Source organism: Muntiacus reevesi, chromosome 14, assembly GCF_963930625.1.
Source record: "Muntiacus reevesi chromosome 14, mMunRee1.1, whole genome shotgun sequence".
Lineage (NCBI taxonomy): Eukaryota > Metazoa > Chordata > Mammalia > Artiodactyla > Cervidae > Muntiacus > Muntiacus reevesi.
The window spans coordinates 14,739,122-14,757,329 of record NC_089262.1 but is presented as its reverse complement, the minus strand read 5'-3'; the positions used below and the strand labels follow the sequence as shown (position 1 = coordinate 14,757,329).

At 45.2% G+C, this 18,208-nt stretch overlaps 1 protein-coding gene across 1 annotated transcript in view; it reads left to right on the top strand.

Moving 5' to 3' along the window:
• The window catches only part of MYO10 (myosin X), a 258,106-nt gene that overhangs the window by 167,664 nt on the left and 72,234 nt on the right, over nucleotides 1–18,208 (top strand). The gene's annotated exons all lie outside the window — the stretch shown is intronic.

The following is an 18,208-nucleotide window of genomic DNA, read 5'->3' as shown; positions in this document are numbered from 1 at the left end:
ATTTGCTCAAATTCATGCCCATTGAGTCGGTGATACTATCTAACCATCTCATCCTCTGCCACCCCCGTCTCCTTTTGTCTTCAATTAAGAAACTTTAGTGTTAGGTGAAAACAGCTGCTCTTTCTAAGGCTAAATGGATAACTTGCCTTCAAGTGCTGTTAAAGAATTGACATGATCTTGATTTGGCAAACATCTGCTCTTAGTTAGCCCTGTGAAGAACGGAAATCCCCCAAGAAAATAATAATGTCAAGGCCCCTCATGGGCAAGAACTAGATGCCATCCTCATAAGGACTCAGATAAGGAATCTGACCTCTACTGTTTCCCACGAGACTTGTCTTATGCTCCCTAATGCTGCTGTCCGTAACTTTGCTGGTGCAGATCTTTTATCTTGTTTTCCAATTATCTCTGACTTGATACTACAGTGATTTCTCCTTTAGACTTTAAGGTGTTTTTTATAAGAACCACAATTCTGAATTCTGTCTTCTAGGAAGCCAAAACTCAACAAGGGGAGATTATAATCTGTTCGGTTTGTTACTCTGAGGTGTGATGGGGAGAATTTGTCATTTGTGTGGCCCAAAGTGACTGAGACAGTGGTTCTGTAGACCTGTGATGACTTACGGTCCGTCTTGTGTGGCAGTTGAAATAGTAGCCCATCTTTTCATTTTTCAAATTTTTAATAAAATGTTTTAGGTTATCACAAAATAACAGCACCTTAACAATACATAGGTGTTTCTTTTGGACATAATGTTGAAAGTTAATAGCTAAAACATAGCTGTGTTGCATGAAGGACCTTTTGTATAGCCCAGGGAAGTCTGCTCAATATTCTGTAATAATCTAAATGGGAAAAGAATTTGAAAAAGAGTAGATACATGTCTAACTGACTCGCTTTGCTGTGCATCTGAACCTAATGCAGTGTTGTTAATCAACTGTGCTCAACATAAAAGTTACACATAACCGTGTCAGCCGGTTTATATCCCCTCGCTGGGCTTTATAAAATAGCTTCCCTTGTGGCTCAGCTGGTAAAGAATCTGCCTGCAATGCGGGAGACCTGGGTTCAATCCCTGGGCTGGGAAGATCCCCTGGAGAAGGGAAAGGCTACCCCCTCCAGTATTCTGGCCTGGAGAACTCCATGGTCTGTATAGTCCATGGAGTTGCAAAGAGTCAGACACGACTGAACGACTTTCACTTTGACACTTTCTAAAACCCTAATGGGCAATAGCTGCACGATGGATAGAAGGGCTTTGCATTTGGGTCTGTACTCACAGGAGCTGTTAACCTCTGCCAGTGTTTCTTTCCTCTTTTTACAGCAAGGATAACAATAATATCATAGTTTGGTTTTTTATGTGTCTTTTAAAAAATAGTTGTTTGGCTGCTGTTTGTCTTAGTTGCAACTCACAGGGTATTCATTGAGGCATGCAGACTCAGTTACGGCACGTGTGCAGGGATCCAGTTCCCCAACCAGGGACTGAACCCAGGCCCCCTGCGCTGGGAGCACAGAGTCGTACCCACTGGACCACCAGGGAAGTCCCGGTAATACCATAATTTGAACATTCATCTTTGTCCCAAATTTAAGGCCATGGCTATTGAGATACAATGTACATCTTTTTTGGTAAACCAAAAAAATAGTTTACTTGGGAACTTTTTCTCTCTTCTTAGTGATGTAGTAATTGTGCAGTTTCACAGTCGTTGGCATCTTAGGTTCAATAAAATGAGGGGGCCGGCCTTGCCAGGCCTTATTTATAAGGATAGACATTTTAAAAACCTGGTCCTCCGTGGTTTTGTTGTCCTTCTTGGATGGCACGGAGTTAGTTTTTTTTTCTTTAAGTTGTAATCACTTTAGAAATGAGGCCTGCTTGAAAACACTTCATTCAGAATGTTGAAGCAACTGCCTCTTTTTGATGTTTATTTTTCCTTACTGGGATTTGGTTGTGTCTAATTGCTTTAGCGTTTGCATTAAAAAAATTTTAAAAATGAGCTGATCCAGCTTCCGGTTCTATTTCTCTTGGCTCACAGCCCTTCCCACCTCCTGGCCGATGACAGGCACTAGTTAATAACCCATCAGGAGATGGACTGTCAGAGACTTTGAAAACACATCCCAGTACCATTTTAAAGGCACCCAGCGAGTCAGACAGGAGAACTGACCTGTTTGAGGCCTAAGATGTAGGTGTGATACCAAGTGTGAAGGGGCTAATTAGACTCTGGGAATGGTAAATTATGACTCGCTTAGCATTTATTTGGCTCCATTGGAGATATTGGAGTGTCCCTGGTGATGATATAGGAAAAGTATGTAAGCAACCCTCATTTGCAGTTTCTTACAGCTTTTGTCCAAAGATGAATGCTTCCAGAAATGTCACAGGGAAAATCTTGCTTGTCTTTGCCCAGACGTCGGGAGTGTGTATTTCCAGGCTTCATCCCATACCTTTCTCAAGTCAGACATTCGTCAGGAGGCCTTGGGAGGATGTATTATTTTTGGCCACATCACGTGGCATGAGGGATCTTCGTTTCCTGACCGGGGTGGCACCTGTGCCCCCGGCAGTGGAAGCGTGGAGCCTTAGCCACTGGACCACCAGAGACGTCCTGGGGATGTATTTGAATGTATGTATATGCAGGTGCTTTGTGCATCATTCAGACACATAGATCATGGGTTTTAGCAGCTTCTAGAGATTCCTTTTGGCAATTCTGTGACCCCAAGGGGGATGAGAACAATGGCTGTAAAGTCTGTGGCCTCAGGAAAAGTGGGGGAGCTGCCTGATGCTCTTAGGGACCTGTGCAACACATCTGAGGCTCCCGTGCTGGCCCGGCGAGTGTGCATGCCCGGCTCGTGTGCCCCAGGCCTGTGTTATAGGCTGCGTCCTCTCCTTGGCAAGAGTGTGGCACTCGGGATGGAGACTTGGCCTGAAGCGTCTAGAAATCCTCTTTTGGGAATATTATGGGTTTTCATTACTGGGGATTTTTATGTTTTCCTTTGAAAAACTGGTGTAAAAAAGTCCTGTGTGTCTGTGCTCAGTCGTGTCCACCTCCTTGCAACTCCATGGACTGTAGCCCTCCAGGCTTCTCTGTCCACGGGATTTCCCAGGCAAGAATGCTGGAGTGGGTTCCATTTCCTCCTCCAGGGGATCGTCCCGTCCCAGGGATCGAACCTGCGTCACCTGCGTTGCAAGCAGATTCTTTACCACTGAGCCACCTGGGAAGCCCACATGGTTTGCTTTGAAAAACTGGTGTAAGCGGGAAGAATATAACTTACATGCTGAAGCAGTTCTGTCAGTTCAGTTATAATAGTCTGTGGGCTTTTTTTTGTGAACAATTTGGAGCTAACCTTGGGTATTGTATAGAAGGCACTAGCATCTCTGGGAAGTCCTCCTGGCACTAAGTTATGAAGAAAATAAAGGCACACCTCTTGGTAGGGGGCTGGTCTGCAGCCAGTTCTTTGCCTCAGAAGACACTGTGGAGGGCAGTCCTCCTATCAGCTTAGAATCTTCAGTTTGCGGAGGGCAGGCTTCTCCATCAGACAGTTTTCAATTGGTGATGTGACCGTGTAGCTTTTTCCTATTGTGATTTGCTTGTTGTTGTTCAGTTGCTCAGTCGTGTCTGACTCTTTGCAACCCCAGGGACTGTGGTTCACCAGGCCTCCCTGTCCATCACCAACTCCCAGAGTTACTCAAACTTATGTCCGTCGAGTCAGTGATGCCATCCAACCATCTCATCCTCTGTCGTCCCCTTCTCCTGCCCTCAATCTTTCCCAGCATCAGGGTCTTTTCCAATGGGTCAACTCTTCACATGAGGTGGCCAAAGTAGTGGAGTTTCAGCTTCAGCATCAATCCTTCCAATGAATATTCAGGACTGATCTCCTTTAGGATGGACTGCTTGGATCTCCTTGCAGTCCAAGGGACTCTCAAGAGTCTTCTCCAGCACCACAGTTCAAAAGCATCAATTCTTCAGTGCTCAACTTTCTTTATAGTCCAACTCTCACATCCATACCTGACTACTGGAAAAACCTTGGCTTTGACTACAGACCTTTGTGATTTGCTTAGGCAGTAGTAGTTTCTGGCCAGATGTGTCCAGACCAACCCCAGGAGATATCGGTACCAGAGAAACTCTGCTTTGCCTCCTCAGCATTTCTCCCCAAGGGTGTCCTGTGGCCTCTGCCTTCTCTCCTTGCCTATTGTTTCAGCAAATAACTTTTAGTCAGAAAAGTCCATTATTAACATTCCTCAGTTCAGAATTAAAGAAGGGAACAGATGGATAAATATCAGGAGAGCCTTCCCGGGTGTGAGAACTGGCTCTCTGCACTTCCCACCGAGCCCCGCTTGCTACAGGAGCGGCAGGACGTGTTCTCACCTGGAGAATTCACAGGACGCTGGAGCCTGGTGGGCTACAGTCCATGGGGTCGCAGAGTCAGATGCCGTGAGCAACTCACTCACTCACTTATTCAGAAAATAGCCCTGGGGTAGAGAAACCAAAGCCTAAAAAGAAATGTAAAGGATCTGGCTGGCTTTCCTCGGTCTTCCTTCTGTCTTTGGATGAGGAACTCTTGGGTTCTAGGCAGAAGTATCTTTGATTCCTGCAGGGTCATCTTTAAGTTTTAACCCCACATAACCATATCCTCACAGATTCTATCAGGTCTGCTCTAAAAAGGCAGGACATGAGTCAGCTGACTGGCCCGGGGGGCCTCTGGGGGGAAGCTTTTAGCAGAGGCGACTCTGTGGAGTCAGGTTTTTCTAAGGGATGGGGCGTGTCCACGCCAAGGGGAGCCCTGGACCAGGAGTCCCAGGAGGGAAGCCCTGAGGTCTGTGAGTTGGACGCAGCCATGTGTGGTGGAAAATGGAACTTCAGTAGGACAGTGAAGCTGGACGCACAGGGCCGGCCTGGCTGAGGGGGCCTTGTCTTAAAGCACCGTCTCCAGGCTCCGAGATAGGAGGACGGTCCAACTGTCTCACACTGAAGTCATCTTTGAGAGACTTCAGGGAGGCCAGATTTTTCCCTCCAGTGAGTCCTGCTGACCCGTGTCCCCTCTTCATGCGCCGCTGGTGACATCCGCCCAGGTCCCTCTTTAGACAACTCTCAGGACCACACACGAACCGAGAGCGCCATGTTGGCGTTATGGAAACCGGAGCCTTTTGTTTCCAGAGGCACCGTGATTTGATGAATGGCTTCATGAATCCGGCACATTTAATCCTAGGGATTCGTGTTTGTGTGGTCCCCAGGAGCGCTGCTTGCTATGTTTTTCCTTAGGTTTTTTGTTTGTTTTAACAGAGTCCACATATTAGAAAATTCTGATATTATTATAGTGCATTTCCTACCTTGACTTTTTTGTCCTGTCTTACTCTTTCTAAATCTTTTCCCCTCTCATTTTACTCATCTTGTTTCTCACAAGCCTTTCTGAGTTTATTCCAGTGACCCCTTACATTTATTTTTTTAAGTTTATTTATTTTAATTGGAGGCTAATTACTTTACAATATTGTAGTGGTTTTTGCCATACATTGACATGAATCCGCCATGGGTGTACATGTGTTCCCCCATCCTGAACCCCCCTCCCACCTCCCTCCCCATTCCATCCCTCAGGGTCATCCCAGTGCACCAGCCCTGAGCGCCCTGTCTCATGCATGGAATCTGGACTGGCGATCTGTTACATTTCTTTTTAGGCTTTGGTTTCTCTACCCCAGCGCGGTTTTCTGAGTGAGTGAGTGAGTTGCTCAGTTGTGTCCGATTCTGGACTGTAGCCCACCAGGCTCCTCCGTTCATGGAATTAATTCTCCAGGCAAGAATACTGGAGTGGGTAGTCATTCCTTTCTTCAGGTAATCCTCCTGACCCAGGGATCGAACCTAGGTTTCCTGCATTACAGGCAGATTATTTACCATCTGAGCCACCAGGGAAGCCCTGGCTGGCTTATTTTCTGAATAAGGTATTCCATAAAAACAGAAGATCTTGACCATGTACCACTTTGCTGGCTTGCGTCTTCCATCTTTGCGCCCTGCCGGGTAGCCCAGTCCACATCCAGGCCCGCATGTGTGCTCAGTAAACGTTAAATCGAATTGCTCATAAAAGGACACCATGATGATGCTCAGGGTGTATACTTCACTTTGCCAGAGATAGACTTCTGCCCTGTCTTTAATCCTTACTGCTGTAGGTCTGTTCTAGTTTATTTCTGGTCTGATTTTTGCTGAATCATCTTTGATTTGTGTAGTCAGAAGTGACCCGGGGGATACACCAGTAGGTCAGTATTAGAGTGATGTCCTTCCTGTGATCCAGCCTTTCTGCGCTGATATGCTCTCTTTGTCTCTCCTGATGACCCCTTCTCACATGCAATGTCCCGCCCCCAGGGTTTGGAGCCCTTTGGAAAGAGCCAAGCTCAGCGCTGGAGACTCATTCACAGATACTGAGAGTTGGGCTTGCTGCTTCATATGCAGACACTCAAATCGCTAAGCGGTATTCCCCTAGGGAATGTGTTCTCTGCCAGGATTTGGCAAGGAGGTTTGGGTGTGCAGGCCTGTTGGATAACAAGCGTTGAATCTGAAAGGTTAGATACTGTATTTTAGCATTTTGATCGAACTTTCTAGAATTTGGACTTCCCTTGTGCCTCGGCTGGTAAAAAAATCTGTCTGCAGTGCGGGAGACCTGGGTTTGATCCCTGGGTCTGGAAGATCCCCTGGAGAAGGGAAAGGCTACCCACTCCAGTATTCTAGCCTGGAGAATTCCATGGACTATAGTCCACGAGGCCACAAAGAGTTGGACACGACTGAGAGACTTTTACTTTTCATTTTCTAGAATTATACATCATCCAGTTCAAACATTATCTATTACCATATTTTATTGAATCAAAGATTCCCGTGGTTGTAAAGGCACCACTATTTATACATCACTCTGAAAGCAGAAGCTGTTCCTAAGCCACTTAGCCCGAGCACCATGCTGTTCTGTCTCCAGGCCCTTGCTTTTTGCTTTGCAAGAAGTATGAAATGGGGGTCATCGCCCACCACAGATCCTTGCTTTGCTGGTGAGAGTTACACCTTGTCGCTCCATTTCCAGGCCTTTCTACAGATAAAATGACTTTCCATTTCTTTGATGACTCTAAAGAGGAATATTTAGGTTACATTTAAAGGCCAGCTAGACGCAGCGCAAGTAGTTCCAAGAGTGCCTGTGATTTTCAAAGAGAGTGAAAAGCTGTGGTGAAATCCGTGCACATGTGGTATGGGATTGCATAATGATGGCTGTTCGGATGTCAGCAAGCCGTGGACACATTCAGGCGAACGGAGAAGGGAACATGTTTACATAAAGAATTGATGAAATATGATCTGTTTGTCCCCTTTAAATGAGACACCAAAGGGTCCGCCTACCTCTTCGTAAACTAATCCTCAGGAACAGATAATTTACTCTCTGTTTACACCTAAAGGGACCCTGTTGTTGCTTTTCTTTCTTTTTATGCCCTTACTATTTATGGGAAAGGTCTTCATTCCTACTGAATGAAATCTGCACTTCTTTATCTTCCGTTTGCTGATTTTTATCCAGTCACTTGAGATGAAAGTAAAATGGCAAATATTTATTCGTATGAGTATGTCAAATATTTTAAGCTCTGAATAAGTACACGCTTTTCCTGGTCTAGTAACCAGACGCCTGCAAGAAATGTCATCTTAGAATTTTCAGTTGCACGTCCGTACATCAAACTGCGGTATCTCTAGGCTCTTGAGGACAGCTGGTTTGATGGAGCTTCGCCTTATTCCTCACTCTGCCTGTCTCTTTCACGCCTTTGCTTTTCCTGTTCTTTTCAGTGCAGCTGTTTTCCCACGGCTGCGCTCACCACTGCCCCACACGTCCCCAGCTGCCCTCTGCGTGCCCCCGGGTCACCCATGGAACCTGGGTGACTAGGTCATGCATTGAGGCGCCCCACCAAGGACACAGGCGGCTCTGCTCCACTGCTGCTGAGACACGGGGTGCAAGGTGGCCTGGGTCTGGGGAGTTCTGAAACCCCGAGGCCCCACCCGTGTGGGAAGGCAATTGCACAGCTGCCCAGGTGCAAGGCCCCTACAGCACTGGAGTGAAATTGATACAAGTCAAAGGTGTGTGTGCCTGGTGTCCGTCCAGCCTCTTATCCCCAGGCAGTCATGTGGCCTTGGGGTTGTTGCCTATTCTCCCAAGTGTGCGTGGTGAGTCCGCCAGGCTCCTCTGTCCATGGGATCCTCCAGGCAAGAATACTGGAGTGGGTTGCCATTCCCTTCTCCAGATCATCTTCCCGACCCAGGGATTGAACCCGGGTCTCCCACTTTGCAGGCAGATTCTTGACTGTCTGTGACAGCAGGGAAGCCTCACTTGCCAGAGCAGCTGTGGGTATAAAACGAGGTGACAGGGACATGAAAGAGCAACACTTCAGTGTGTGAAACAGTCCATCATTGCGTTTCATGTGTGGGGTGAAAAATAGGCTCCCTTCATCCTCACAAGTTTAACCCCCAGTTAAAGCTGAATCAAGGAAAATCTCAGACTACGTCCAGACCTCCTCCTTTCTGAGTTTAGTTTTAAATAGAATACTTTTGGAAGTTTGTTGTAATTAGCTTCTTAATCTTTTTTTTTTTTTAATCTCTGTTTAGCCTTTGACATGATTATGGATGAACATTTTAATTGCTTTTTTTTTTAAAGGAACACATTTGAGTCAGTTGTAGTGAGATGGATGAACCTAGAGCCTCTGATACAGAGTGAAGTACATTAGAAAGAGAAAAACATATATCGTATATTAACCCAAATATATGGAATCAAGGCAAATGGTGCCGATGAACCTATTCGCAGGGCAGGAATAGAGACACAGACATAGAGAACAGGTTTTTGGACACAGCTGGGGAAGGAGAGGGTGGGAGGAGCTGAGAGAGTAACATTGAAACATATGCATATACATTATCATATGTAAAATAGACAGCTGATAGGAAATTGCTCTTTAACATAGGGAGCTCAACAGGGTGCTCTGTGACAACCTGGGGGTGGGATGGGGAGTGGGGGGGAGGTCCAAGAGGGCGGGGACATATATATACCTGTGGCTGATTGATGCAGAAGCCAACACAGTATTTGTAAGGCAGTTATCCTCCAGCTGAAACTTGAGGCTTCCCTGGTGGCTCAGACAATAAAGAATCTGCCTGCAATGCTGGAGACCTGGGTTTGATCCCTGACTCAGAAAGATCCCTTGGAGAAGCCAGTGGCAACCCACTCCAGTATTCTTGCCTGGAGAATCCCATGGACGGAGGAGCCTGTGGACTCTGGGGTCACAGAGTTGGACATGACTGAGCACCAACCTCCTCCAATTAAAAATAAACAGGAATGAATAAACCTTATTTTTTAGAATATTTTAAAATTTACAGAAAATTTGAGCACAAAGAGTTCCCATATTACTCTCCCCTCCAACACACAGACACACACACACACACACACACAATATTTCCCCACAGCACCTCTTACGTTAGTGTACGTTTGTTACCATTAGTGAACCAATATTGATCCATTATTATTCAAATCAAAAATTATCGTTCAAGTTCACTGTGTTGTAGATTCTTTGAGTTTTGACAAAGGCGTACCATGGTGATGTGTCAAAATATGAAATGTTCATCATCTGTTTACAACCTGGTGAGCATTTTTTCAGGTGGTATTTTATAAGAATAGGATAGTTTTGATTGATGAAGATTGAGAATGAAGTTTCTGTGGCGCACAGTCTGGTTGATAACGGCTTTATAGTTGTTGAGTCACTCAGTCATATCCAACTCTTCTGCTACCCCATGGACTGTAGCCCCCCAGGTTCCTCTGGCCATAGGATTCTCCAGGCAAGAATACTTGAGTGGGTTGCCATTTCCTTCCCCAGGGGATCTTCTGACCCAGGGAGCGAACCCACGTCTCCTGCATCACAGGCGGGTTCTTTACCACTGAGCCACTGCTTTATTGAAGAGAGACTAAATGAAAACATGGAGACACTGAGAGAGCAACGGGGAGCCCGGGAGCCAGGATTTTTTTTTTAGAACTGTCCGGATCATCAGACTGACTCCGCCTTACATTCACTTAGTCTTACAGCCTTTTGAGATGATGCTTTCTCTGCATCCACACTGGACAAAGCCCTCTTGGCACACAGTAACCTTCCAGAACTCTTCCTGTCTTTCTGATTGCGACTCCTGTCGCCTCTTCTCCTGGAACCAGAGCACTCATCGCCTGCATCTCTGATTTTTGAGAACATCACCTACACACAGTCTAAAAAAAGACAGCTCTACCTTTTCAGGAAATTTTAGTAGAGGAAGGCTTAAAGCTACCATTCTTCTCCCTAAACAAAACAATCCCACTAAGCCCCTCAGTGGTCACTTGAATCCTGTTTACTGAGTTGTCATGGCAACCATTCAGGAGCCAAATGCAAAGCCCAGGATAAATAGCCATAAATGAAGCGGGGCTCAAGGGAGGGCTGCTTTTCTCAGGGTGGAGTTTCCAAGGTCACCACTAAATTGCAGCGTTTTGTCCTGGGACATTTTTTTTTTTCTTTTTAATATTAGTCATCTTTGAAAAGTCAGACTCTTTGGACCTTCCTACTGTCTCCGCACACGTGTTGGCGCGTAGAAGGTGATTCGTTTGCTTCTGCGGTCTGAAGTGTCCTGGGCCGTCTCTCTCCCGCCCCAGCCTCGCCAGGCTGGACTTCTTTCAGTAAAATCAGGAATTGAACAAGCAGGGCCCGAGACACCACATAAAAGACTGGGAACAGCAGCGAGCTGAAGAAAGCCCGTTTTTGTGTTTTTTTGTGGGCTCAGATGCTTGCAGCCCGGACTGCTAAAGATGCAGCCATTTACAGTGGACAAAAGCTGAAGGGGGCAAAAGAGACCCAAGGTAGGGGTTTTTCTCTTTATCTGCATGGTTTAAAAGTTTCACGACGATCGCAGTACTGAAATTTTTGTATGGAGGAATTTTTCAAGCCTGAGGAAGACAGGTTTTTTTGCTGTTTTCCTCGGGCTTTCCTGACCAGCAGAACTGTTTAGCTTCTAAACAGATGGGTAAGTGCTTTTGGTTGTTTCTGCAAGTCTGAACTACTGTTGCTCTGTAAAAACAAAAGACATAACCACGTGGATAAGGCATTGGTGATGCCATGTATTTTGTTTATGGAATTCATCTTTTATAGGAAAAAAAAATCATTTGTCTTATTGGGTTGGCTCTGGGAAATGGTGAAGGGAGGGTTTCTTTTGTTTGAATTTGTGATGTCAAAGAAGTTCCCTTTGGAAGAGTATATGCTGTATAGTTCCGTGGCTTTTTCTTGCCCTGTGGTTTATACCGACCTTCAAAGAAATGGGCCCAAGAAGCAGCATCTTTCTAAGTTGGGTTATAAACTGGTTGGTACACAAGGATGGAACTGGGAGAAGTTACGGGAACTGGATGGTCATTTGTTGAACATCCTGTACTTGTTTCATGCAAGCGTAAACTTGCTGATATTTTTCAATCTGCCTGCAGAAATCTGGTGAGACCCATTCTGTTGAGATCCTCTTGTTCCTTGGAGTAGAAGTCCCTAAAGATTTGAAGAACATAATAAAAGAGCGTCTGAAATGCTAATCTCTGCCTCTTCTGCCACTTGAATGTGTTTAGCTGATTTCTATTCAGTTGCTAAAAGTGCCCTTTAAGAGAATAAGTGTTTTAAATGTGAAGGTGGGCTTTCATATTAAATTGACTTACATTTAAAAGAAATGAATAATAATGTGGCTGACTGCCGCTTGGCCAAATCTGCCTTCACGGAAATAAATTCCTAGTGCCAAGTGAAAGCTGAATGTTAGAATGTTTTATTTTTAACCGTGAGTTTTTTCCAATCTTGTGTGTTAGTTGCTAAGTTGTATCCGACTCTGCGACCCTGTGGACTGTGGCATGGGAGTCTCTCCTGTCCATGGGATTCTCCAGGGCAAGAATACTGGAGTGGGTTGCCATTCGCTTCTCCAGGAGATCTTCCTGACCCAGAGATCGAATCCGGGTCTCCCACATTACAGGCAGATTCTTTACCATTTGAGCGACCACAGGGGAAAATTAATTTGACTTAAAACTGAGAACCATCATAAGGGAAAGATGAAGTGCCACATATTTCTGGCTCTTGTGTTGGACTTGTGGGTTTTCTCACCTGACTTTCTGTGCTTCCATATATGGAACCCCAGTTCCAGAATCCTGTTGTTGTTTGCAGTGAGAGAATACACTCACTGTTGGATGAATAATATTTCACTCTCTGTGAAGAGGACCATGGCATGGTGAAGAGCATGTTGGCAAAGGCACTCCAGCCCACCTGCTTACTTCCACCTGGAAGGTGCCATCTGCCATAACAGGATACACGTCTCCCCTGTTCCCACCATGCCAGAGAGCCATGCCACCTCCCTGCAGTCCTCCAGTGGTGCATTTTTATTTTGGTTGGTCTTGATGAACTTCTTAATAGCATCCAATTAGAATAGCAGCTCAGTTCAATGTTTGAGCCCATCCCAGTCCCAGACTCCCTGTCAGTCATAGGCAGACTGATCGTGTGTGTGTGTGTGTGTTCTAGCCTAAGTGACTCTGCATTAATAATTTCACAAGTAGCCCCCTTAATGTGTGATTTCTGTTTGTGAGTTTGTTGTAACGCTCACCGCTGCTCACCCAGCATCTGCATGAAGGATTCCAAATCTGTGTTTCTCCTCAGCCACCTTGGAGCAAAGGGTCCAGGTTTTGGAGCCCAGCGGGTGGAGCTGGGGGCTGGTTGCAGTGTGGTGCCTGGGCTCAGAGTCTGATGTCCCTGGGGTTGCTCACAGCCTTGGAGAAGGCTCTGTCTGCCACCCTCTGTCCTCAGCCCTTCGCTCTGCTGGCCTTTGAGCCTGGGGAGTTTCCTGTTTTCCTTCCTCAGGCCAGTTCTTTCCCTGATGCTCAAATATACTACTGCCATGAAGAGTAACTATAATAAAAACATTATCACAGGAGTCACTACGGTTTTCTTCCACCCATCTACAATACAAAGGCCATACTTATTGATTATAAAATATTTGGAAACAATGCAGAATCCAAAAGAAAAAAACTCTTTATATTCACCTATAATTTTACTACCAAGAGACAATCCTGCTTACATTTTGTTGTATGTGTAGTTTTTTCTTTAAACTGGGATCACAGCTACCTTTTTTTAAATCAATATATTCTTATTGAAGTATAGTTGATTCGCAATGTTGTGCTAATTTCTGTTGTACACTAAAGTGATTGTTACATGTATACATTTCTTTTTAAAAAGTATTCTTTTCCATTATTATCACAGGATATTGAATATAGTTCCCTGTGCTATACACATACAGTAGGATCTTGTTGTTTATCCGTTTTCTGTGTAAACGTTTACATATGCTAACCCCAGCCTCCCATTCATGACCTCCCTTAACCCCCTCCCCCTCGGCAAACACCAGTCTGTTCTCTGTGTCCATGGGTCTGTTTCTGTTGTGGAGATGGGTTCATCTGTGTCATATTTTCGATTGCACGTGTAAGTGATATCACACGGCATTTGTCTTTCTGTTCACTTTCGTGTGATAATCTCCGGCTGCATCCATGTTGCTGCAGATGGCATTAGTTCATTCTTTTTTATGGCTGAGTAGTATTCCATTGTATATATACGTGCCACATCTATATCTGTTCACCTGTCGACATGTAGGTTGTTTCTGTGTCTCGGCTATTGTGACTAGTGCTGCTATGAACAAAGGGGGTGCATAAATGTTTTTGAATGATAGTTTTGTCTTGATATGGTGGCTTAGATGGTAAAGAATCTGCTCCGCAGTGTGGGAGACCCAGGTTCGATCCCTGGGTCGGGAAGATCCCCTGGAGAAGGAAACTGCAACCTACTCCAGTGTTCTTGCCTGGAAAATCCCATTTTCCAAATGGAGGAGCCTGGCAGGCTTGTCCATGGGGTTGCAAAGAGTTGGACATCACTGAGTGACTTCACTTTGTCTGGATATATACCCAAGATTGGAATTACTAGATCATATTATAATTCTATTTTTAGTAACTTTCTTTTTTTGTTAATATATCTTAAAACATTCCTGTGCTTTTTTTCCCACGACTATATGTAATTATCAGTGGTGGTGCTTTAAGTCAAATTTCTATTGTTAGATTATTTCCTTTATTTCTTGTTGTAAAGAGTGCTGCTTACTATATTATCCAGATGTGTGTAAATACTTGTGCTCATTTAAGACTGTTCCTTAAGGTAAATTCTCAGAAGTTTATTTGCTAAAATGAAGGTATGCACATTGTTAGGCTGTTGATGTATACACACGTGGGCAACATGCCCTTCATTAAGGCCAACAACCAGAAAAGTTTTGTAGTGTATAATAATGGATTTAGGACTTTAATATGTAAAGAATCCTCACCAATTAATAAGAAAATAGTAAATATTTTAGCAGAAAAATGAGTAAAACACATGAGCAAGAAATTTGCAAAAGTTCTAATACAAATGGGAAATAACCTGACAACCTCAATAGTATCATCAGAGAAGTAAAACATAAAATAGTGAGATAATCTTGCCGATGTGAAGACTGGATGAATTTTTGGTTTTCTGTTATCAGTAACACGTCCCAGAGACTGTGACTATTTGAGAAAGCTCGCATTCGTGTACTTTGCTGCTGGAAGTTTAAATTGTTGCAGGCTTTCTGAAGAACAGCCTCACCTTGTCTTCTTGATTTAACTTTTTCTTGCTTCTCCTGAGACCATAGTCCATCGTTTTCTCTGTTGGGCTGTAACGAGTTCCTTCTCCTTGGAGCCCATCTCCTGGCTGACACTTTGGATCTCAGGTGGCCTCAGCCTGCAGTGGCTTGGAGCAGGGCTTGGGTTCCAGCCAGAGATTGAGGTCAGGTTGCGGCAGTGAAAGCACCTTGTCCTACCCACTGGGCCAGTGGTCAGTGAGAAGGACCCTGGCCCTTTGGCTTTGCAGAAAAAAATTCCCACAAAGATGGAAAGTAGTGAAGTGGTAAAGTGTTTATTAAGAGGACAAAAGTGCAGTACGTATGGATAGACACACAGACAGACTCAGAGAGAGAGTCACTGAGTCCCACCCTCGTGACAATTTGAGTTACTCTCATGGAGCATTTCTTCCAGGTTTCCTTTGGCCAGTTATTTTGATATGCCTGATTCACAGCCCATGTTTGATATCTCTCAGGATTCTCCCATGTGTGCATGGGTATCTTTTAGCCAAGGTGGATTCTACTGAAAAGCCTATGGGTAGCTTAACATCACTCCCCTTTGACCTCCAAGGAGCCTTTCTGCGCATGTGTGGTCAGGGAGGTCTCCTGACTTCGAAATTGAGAAATTTGTGATTTGGGCGGGGCCCAGCTATCTCTCTTAATTGTCCTCCTATTCTCATCTTGGAGTTTCATCCACAGGGAATGAATTCCCTGTCACTTTACCCTGGGGGTCCCATAAGTGTTAGTCGCTCAGTCGTGTCTCATTCTTTGTGACCTCAAGGACTGTAGCCCTCCAGGCTCCTCTGTCCACAGGAATTCCCAGAGAAGAAAACTGGAGTGGATAGTCATTCCCTTTTCCAGGGTATCTTCCCGACCTTGGGATTGAATCCGGGTCTCCTGCATTGCAGGTGGATTCCTTGCCATCTGAGCCACCAGGGAAGACATACACCTCCTGTATTTAAATATACATATTTATTTATGTAAAAGAAAAGGAGGAGGTAGGAATGAATAGGAGCTTGACTTGAGCAGCCTTCTTTTCACTGCTGAAACATTTCTGAAAAGAGTCCATGCCCATTTTCTTATTTCCGAGGTTCTGCCATCCAGGCTGCCTCTACCTCTGTCTTGCTGAAAGCTTGCAGGTACAGTTTTTCCCTGCCCTGCCCTCCTAATCCCTACCTCCCGCCCCCGTGGCATCACCAGCCACCCACTCCTTCCTGGCACTTCTCTGACCAAGCCTCTCCCCATCCCGCTCTTAACTGGTTCCCTGGGTGTGGGCTTGGCCAAGGGCCTGCCCTCACCTCCTCACCTGTGCTGTTCCCATAGGAACACTCACTCCTGTCCTGCTCTCAGCCCAGGTGAGTACCTTTCCCTTGTGTTTTTCCATCCCCAAACCTCCCTCTAAGCTTTGGCCTCCTAGTCCAGCTTTGTAACCTACTTTTTTTCCCCTGAGTTGTGCTTCAAACTTGAAAGGTGTCCATAATTGAATTTCACATCCTTTTCCTTCCACCTCCTTGTTTAAATATTTTTTAATTTATCAGTTTGGAGCAGCGTGTCTCAACCTTGGCACTGTTGACCCAGTTCTTTGCTGGTCGTTGGCGGGGGGCGGGGGGTACCAGTGCATTTTATAAGGACTTGTAGCAACACCCCAACCTTCTTCCCATAGATGCCAGTACCAAACCACTCTCCCCCAAGTGTCCCCCAGAGGGCAGAATTACCCCTGACTGAAAGTCACTGGGTTAAGATATCAATGCTGATTATCTCTTGGGCTTTATCCTTATTTTTCCATTGGTCTTGGTAAAAGGAAAAAAAAAATGACATCCACAGTTTAATTTTTATTATAACACGTGTTATGACTTCGGACCTTGTTTTAACTGTTGCTTTTATGGTGAAGAGAGTATCCTTTCACATTTTTCACAGGTATTGAGTCATTAAGTGAAACGTATATTAATTACTGTTTTCTTTCCTCGTAAGTAGTACTAGAAAATTTTAAATTTGGGGGGAGTGTGGAGCACCCTGAATATCCGTGTTCCCTGAAGGATTACGTAATTGCCCTGTGCTATCCGCTTGCTCAGATGAATGGCTGTCCTAGTTTCAGCCACTGTGAAAGGATAAAACAGCCCATTAAAGTGCGCCAGATGCTTCGTTTGCCAGTATTTCACTTAAAAGGGGATACTGTTCAGCTTTCGAATTCTGTGATAGACTTAGAGTTTGCCTTTATGAAATGACAGTGTCCCTGTTAAAAATGCGGTGAAAATTTCACCAGAGAACAAATGTTTCAGATACTTCTAAGCGATGCTTTTGTAAAAAGTCTCTTTAGAAACCAGAAGATGAAGTTTGAATATGCACAAGAAGTTTGAGTTCCTGCGATTTCAGCCTTCATGCTTTAGGCACAGGACAGAGGCTTGAATATGAAATCTTTCAGGCATCCCTTGACGTTGTTTTCAACGGAACAGTTTAAATACGGTGGTAACACATATGAGTAATTATTGTTGTTCGGTCGCTTAGTAGTGTCAGATTCTTTGTGATCCCATGGACTGCAGCACACCAGGCTTCCCTGTCCTCCACCATCTCCCCCAGTGTTTGCCCAAACTCGTGTCCGTTGGGTCGATGATGCCATATAAGTAGAGGGTGGTTTAAATAAGGTTGTTAGACTACAGAAGTAGAGGACTGAGCCAGTTGTGCTGAGCCAGTGAAACCAACCCCAAATGTAAAGAATCTTTAATATGTTAATTGTGGCTTGAGAAATTACAGAAGGGAAATTAGCCTGGCTTGGCTTCTTTTTCTTTCTCTTTTCCTTTTGTTGATTTTGGTATTAACTCTGAAAAGTTGGCCTTCTTGTTTGATTCCATGCCTTCATTACATCAATTCCACTGAAGCGTGGCGTGTTCAGTTTATACTGAACTGCGGGTGCACACAGAGGCACCCCGGAGAGCCTTCTGCTTGGAGGTGCCTTGCAGATTAGGAAAATGAGTCCTGAGTGGAGGTGGAAGGGCAGGTTGGACCTGGTGGTGATATCACGTGATTCGGGTTTCTAGGGTTCAGACCCAGCCCGTTAGTGCTGGGGTCTGGGATCAGATGTACGAAGCACTGCAAACCTCAGTGCCGCCGACCAGCTTTGGACCAGCGATGGTCTGTCGCCTCTTTGCATGAGCACATGGTCCACCCCTGCTCAGGAACGCTGGATGTGTTTGCAGCTGTGCTGGGCCATTTCCCGGTTCACACAGGCTTGGGGCTCTGCCAGTGTTGACTGAGTTAAAGCCTTTCCCTTCTCATGCCTGATCAAAAAAAAAAAAAAAACAAGAAATGAGCTACAATACAATCGCCACTTGTTCTGCATTACTCACCTTGCCTGCCCAGAGCACATCCACTCTCCCTGTTACAACATGTTGGCATGAAGTATTGAAACAGTTGAGAAAGTGGTTTGGGAATATTCGAAGGGCCTTTAGCAACTGGCGAGGGTGTGCAGGCTTTTCTGTTCTTGGTTCTGCTTTGAGCCTAAAACCCGGATTGCACTCTGCTGGGTGCTGCGCAGACGGTAAACTGCAGAGCTGAGAGCAGG